This window comes from Conger conger, chromosome 10, assembly GCF_963514075.1.
Source record: "Conger conger chromosome 10, fConCon1.1, whole genome shotgun sequence".
Lineage (NCBI taxonomy): Eukaryota > Metazoa > Chordata > Actinopteri > Anguilliformes > Congridae > Conger > Conger conger.
In genome coordinates this window covers 14,083,652-14,090,424 of record NC_083769.1, presented here as the reverse complement: position 1 = coordinate 14,090,424, position 6,773 = coordinate 14,083,652, and the positions used below count along the sequence as shown (strand labels likewise).

The 6,773-nt window shown below is 43.2% G+C and overlaps 1 protein-coding gene across 1 annotated transcript in view; it reads left to right on the top strand.

Annotated features, from left to right (window-relative positions):
- Positions 1–1,419: 1,419 nt before the first annotated feature.
- Positions 1,420–6,773, top strand: part of LOC133139616 (retinoic acid receptor gamma-A-like) — a 71,691-nt gene continuing 66,337 nt past the window's right edge. The window contains exons 1-2 of the mRNA XM_061259199.1: positions 1,420–1,556; positions 1,839–1,951. The gene's annotated coding sequence lies outside the window, so the exon portion shown is untranslated. The remainder of the gene's footprint in view (positions 1,557–1,838; positions 1,952–6,773) is intronic.

Below are 6,773 nucleotides of genomic sequence, written 5' to 3'. Positions count from 1 at the left end.
TTTTGACAGTGACACATTTTTGCTGACTAGGCTGTGTACTCCAGTATATTGTAATGTGAAATTAAACAATAAATATGAGGTTAAAGTGCAGACTGTCTGCTATAATGTGAGGGTATTGAGCTATGTAGGAATTACAGCCTTTTACATATGCATGCCAGCCTAATTTTAGGGGACTGCAAGTAATTGGACAAATTAACACAAATTGAAATAAAGTAGTCATATTCAATGTTTTTTAAGTCTACGACCCATAGACAGATGCTGGGTGTCTTCTCCGGTGATGTTCTGCCAGGCCTGTACTGCAGCCCTCTTCAGCTCCTGCTTTTTCCTTCTTGAAGCTAAGTCTGCACTTAGCTGCATTGTCATTCTTTAATTTCAAATTCAGTGCGCTGGAGTACAGAACCAAAAAGATGAAAAACGTGTCACTGTCCAAATACTTACGGACTGCAGTGTGTGACTGCCATTACTCTTCTCAGTGGTAATGCATTGAAAGGAGTGAAAGGCTACCTCTTGACTGTAAAGTTCCTCTCCAACTGAAAATGAACATATTGTCGTAATAAGGAGATGACAACAATCATTACTAAAGCGAAAATGAAAATGTGTTGTGGGTTTTGTGAGCTTAATGCAGTAATCGACCATTCACTCATCTATTTCCTCTCGCATGCCTGGTAATGGAAAGTACCCTCAGTGACCAATTTATGAGGTAGGTTTTGCAAATATGGAAGAAACTAAATGCATAAAGCATGCATACATGGTCAAGAGGTTCAGCTGTTTTTCATACAAAATGTCAGAATGTGGAAGAAATGTGATCTAAGTGACTTTGACTGTTGAATGATTGTTGGTGCCAGACAGCGTGGTTTGAATATCTCAGAAACGTCCGAGGAGAAGGGCCAGACTGGTCGAAGCTGACAGGAAGGTAACAGTAATTCAAATAACCACACATTACAACAGTGGTATGCAGAAGAGCATCTCTGAACACACAACACGTCAAATACAGCAGTAGACCAATGTGTCTAAAATATAAGTCTAATAAATATAATAAGTGTATTGTACAACTATTTGACCATTATTGTATCCTTCAACTTCTTCTAATCGTAGTCATACAATACAATGAGTATGATTGTATTATATTAAGAGGACTGCTACCTTGATTTAACAGTTTATAAATAAATAACATTATGCGCTCATGCATGTGGGGAACTTCATTAATTTATTTTACATTTAAACAATGAGATACATGGTATGCCCCTAGAGGGCAGTGTAGGCCTACATCCAACAGTCATGAAAGTATAAGCCAGGTCGTATTCGTGCGGGATCATTTTCATACAAAGTTCCACGGTTACACTCTTTTAAAGGACAGCTCCATGCAATGTGGCTATTCGTGTCATGAAAACGCTCATTTGAAATCAGAAGGCCTATACTCGAAACGTATTGGCCCTCAAAATCACATTGAAGATTTTCATCCACGCATATTACAATTCTGCACATTCTACGGATTATTCAAGACCCTAAATCGGGCTGATTTAGAGTAAGTTTCCATAGGACGTTTTTGGCCTGAGGTGAGTAAAGGCAAGGGCGTGTGCCATTGGCCCGGCACATAAACAACACCACTAGATGGGTAGACCTACATCTTTCTACTGGAGAGAGAGAGAGAGAGAGAGAGAGAGAGAGAGAGAGAGAGAGAGAGAGAGAGAGAGAGAGAGAGAGAGAGAGAGAGAGAGAGAGAGAGAGAGAGAGAGAGAGAGAGAGAGAGAGAGAGAGAGAGAGAGAGGAGAGAGAGAGAGAGAGAGAGAGAGAGAGAGAGAGATGTTCGTCTACTATTGTGATGTTTTTCTACACAGTTATCCCCTCCCACCCAACGTCATTTCAACGGGAAAACCAAACAGCCGCGTATAGACGTCGGATGGAACGCTATTCTGCTCGAGTGGAATGTTGCATCTAGAAGCACCACGAGGTGAGACATTTCATTCAATTACAATGAAAATCCTACTATGCTAATGCATGTGTGTATATGTGTGAGTATATCACTGGTTTGCGCTTTCGTTTCTTTTGAGAATGTGACTGTGAATTATTGCGTGTGTGAGGGAGAATGCACGCTCCTCCGTACAGGTTGTGACAGAGCAGTTCGTAATTACAGAGCGCTGTACAGCAGTGTCTGCCAACACACACACACAAACACACACCTGCGAAACACCTTTGGCCTCGAGCGCAGCAGAGGCTACCACCGCCTTCTCTCATCACTCCGCGATTAAGGCGCAATGATTGAGGATAGACATAAAGGAGCGTTAAATGCACACACATAGACATACGCACCGGTTCTTACGGTTACTTAGCGACCAAGGCTACTTGTGCTTACCCGCATGTCTACTGATAATCATATTTTTAACAAAGGCAAACTCTTTGAGAACGTCTCCTGTGAAGCGATGCCAGGTTTGCCGGGAGCGACAAGAGACTTTACAAGTTAATACCTCCGCCGATATTCTTAATTTATTTTCCTGGCTTTGCTACCAGGGGAAACAGATGTAGAATTATACAGCCGATGAGGCATTTTATGGAAAATGTGTATAAACGTAGAACGAAGAATTGTTTACGATCAGCATCTCAAATCGGCGATGGACAGGAGTGACTGATGAAGTTTCGCGAATACCATAAAATGGTTGACACGCAGTTAAAAAGAGAGTTTTTACGTAGTTAAGGCATTAACGACTGCTGTATTAAACAGACTCACGCGTGTGAAATATAAACATAATTCATTTTGTGTAGGGGAGACCGGGGATAGTTGTCACACGGGTTGGTTGTCACACTGCGTATATCTCGCTCCCTAGAAGGTGCTGTTCAAAGATTTTGGTATCAATTTTTGGGTCAGATTTCACCTAAATGGCAATTCCATGAATAAGCCACACATAACTGAAGTGGGGGGGGGGTCATGTTTTTCATGTGATATTTTTCATTGATATTTTTCATTTTTCTTCTTTCTTCTATGCTATTTATTCATCTTCAAACATGTGGTCACTAGCTACAATTTGGGCAAAAATGCACTGTTGGCCATGGTTGTCACATTTACTTATGTAAAATCTATAGCCAAAATATCTGTCCCTACACATTTAAATGTTATCTGGTTATGTCCATCAAAGACATGTGCTTTTACCCAAGCCGTACCTTGCCACATTGAACATTTGCTGTTAAAGGTTGGTGAAAAAACACATCTGGGCATATTTTTATTTTATTTCAACAGTCAGTGTGTTCAAAATAAACATATTTGATGCAATAGATATTTCAGAACTCATGTGGTGACTACAATATTTAATTAATTCAGTAAAAAAATTTTTTGAGACTTAAACGGTTGCACTTGTGTTGAAATCACTCTTATATGACGTGCTGAAATTGAGTGAGTCACAAGTGAGTAAAAAGTGTGACAACCATCCCCGGTCTCCCCTACTTATCAACTTGTCCAAAAGGCTTGCGTCAATCACTGACTACCCTTTTGACCATGTGTGTGAATCTAGTCATTCACCGATGAAAGTGCTGAATGTATTCCAGTGTGTGTTGATCGCCCCGCGGTGGTGTGTCCGTTCATGGAAGGTAGCGTTGATTGTGCACGAGGTTCGTACTGAGCAACCCCCTCCACCACAGCTGAAAAACCGTCTTCTCTTAGCTCACAAACTCGCTGTAATAAGAGAATTGTTTCCACATGTGAATCAAACCCGCCTTCGACCACTGTACCCCCCCCCCCGCCCCCCCCCCTCTGTTTTCTGCATTTCCCCTCTTTCTACCCTTCTCCCCCCCCCCCCCCCCCCCCGCACTGCAACCAGATCCAAACCCACAGTTTAATAAGGCCTGGCTTAATCACTACAGCCTGGCAGAGTTCAGCTCAGGGCTGCACTCACGCTGAATCCATCAGATGGAGAGGAGGGGGGATGGAGTGAGAGAGAGGAAAAATGAAGAGAGAGGGGAAAAGGAAAATAAGTCAGAAGTTAGGGAAAGGAGAAAAGTCCTTTTGTCTGAGGAATTATTTGAAAGAGTGAGGGAAGGAAAGTGAGAGATGGACAGAAGGTAGGAATGGGGAAATGAGAGGGGGGGTAATAGAGGGTTCAGATGGGGTTCATGATTACATCATGGTGGATTTTTAGGAAAGTTTAAAGAGCAGGGCCATTTGCCTGCAATTGGACACACATGTAGGGAATATGAAACACATGCACACACACACTCACTCACACATGCACACACACACACACACACACACACACACACACTCACTCACACACTCACTCACTCACACATGCACACACTCACACATGCACACACACACACACACACTCACTCACACACTCACTCACTCACACATGCACACACTCACACATGCACACACACACACACACACACACACACTCACACACACTCACACACTCACACATGCACACACATACACACACTCACACTCACTCACTCACTCACACGGACACACATAGTCACACATGCACACACACACACACACACACACACACTCACGCACACACACACACACACTCACTCACTCACTCACTCACACATGCACACACACACACACACACACACACTCACTCACTTACTCACACACACACACACACACACACTCACGCACACACACACACACACACACACACTCACGCACACACACACACACACACTCACGCACACACACACACACACACACATTCACTAACACATCCACACACGCACATACACGCACACACACACTCATTCTCAGACTCACTCCATATGGTGCATTTTGTGATTACTTAAAGGTAGAGTATAGGGGTGTAAAGGTGGAGTATGGGGGTGTAAAGATGGAGTATGGGGATGTAAAGGTGGAGTATGGGGGTGTAATAGTGGAGTAGTGGGGGAGTAATGTGTGTTTGTATGCAGATATTTATCTCTGCATGCATGTATGCTTATGCATGTGTGCCTTGCATCCTCAATTTGTCTGTGCACAACTTCACATGACATCAATCTGAACAGAAGGAAATAGTGATCTCATTACAGACCTCCTTCCTTATTAAACCCCCTTTACCCTGTCCTTTCCTCTCAATATTCATCTCTCGCTCTCCTCTCAATCCCTCCATCTCCGTACCGGTCTATTTCTCTAAGTATCCCTCCATCTCTCATCCCTCTCCATCCTGTTTCTCTCTCCCCTTCTCCCTTTGTCTTCCCTCTTTTTCTTTCCCTTTCACTCTCTTCTATCTTGTCTTCTGTCACTGTTTCTTGTCTTTCCCTCTCTCCCACTCTATTTCTACAGCCCTCTGTTTGCTTGTTTTTTAAACTCTTCTATTGAATTCCCTCCTTCCCCCTTTTCATTCTGACCCCCCATTCTCATCCTGTTCTCCATTACCTCATCCACTTTTTTTTCTGTGCCTCTTTTTTTGTCACACTGGTGAAAGACAGACCAAATAAAGCACAGAAGAAGCTATTAAAACTTTATTGAAACATTCCAGTTTGGGACCCTTCCTGCGGGATAACAAAAGCTTGGTTCAGCCTGTCCCACCCCCAAATGCCAGCCGGAACAGAGATACTATGCCTCAGTTCTGGTTAGTGTAAGGTGGGGGTGACAGGAAGTAGTGTGGTGATAGAGGTGTGGCATTTCCTGTTGTGAGACAGCCAGCAGAACTAAAGCCCTGCAGACTCATTACAGCCAGTGCAGTGTGTGTCACGTCTCTGAGATCGGTGGTCTTACTGGGGCGGGGCTAGGCTGGCCAAGGCTCAGTCCTTATTGGTTCACAGTCTCTAAAGATCAAAAATCATACATTTCCAACTCTACACTTCTCTGCCATGACAACACAGACAGGCCTGACCTGTGACCTTCAGACCACTCCAAGTGCACACACACACATGCACAATGCACACAAACACACATACAGACACAAAGACACACACACACGCACACACACGCACACACAATTGCACACAAACACACTTACAAACACAAAGACACACATACACACACACAGATGCACACACGCACACACACGCACACACAATTGCACACAAACACACTTACAAACACAAAGACACACATACACACACACAGATGCACACACGCACACACAAATGCTCACAAACACACATACAGACACAAAGACACACATACACACACACAGATGCACACACGCACACACAAATGCTCACAAACACAAAAACAAACACACATGTACACTAACTGAGCACTTTATTATGTATTTATTAGACTTATTTTTCTGACTTTTTGGTCTTCTGCTGCTGTAGCCTATCTACTTCAAGGTCTGATGTGCTGAGTGTTCAGATATGATCTTCTGCATACCACTGTCGTAATGTGTGGTTATTTGCATTACTGTCACCTTCCTGTCAGCTTTGACCAGTCTGGCCCTTCTCCTCTGACCTCTCTCGTTAACAATGCGTTTCTATCTGCTGCTCACTAGATGTTTTTGTTTTTTACTCCATTCTCTGCAAACTCTAGAGACTATTGTGCATGAAAATCCCAGAAGATAAGGAGTTTCTAAGATACTCAAACCACCCTGTCTGGTACCAGATGATATTTCCTCCCCATTCTGACATTTGGTCTGAAAAACCGCTGAACCTCTTGACCATGTCTGCATGGTTTTATGCTATTTAGTTGCTGCCACATGATTGGCTGATTAAATAATTGCATTAACAAGCTGGTGTACAGGTCTACCTAATAAAGTGCTCATACATATGCACACAAACACACACATGTTCACACACATGTTCACATACGCACATACAAACACAAATGCACACAAACA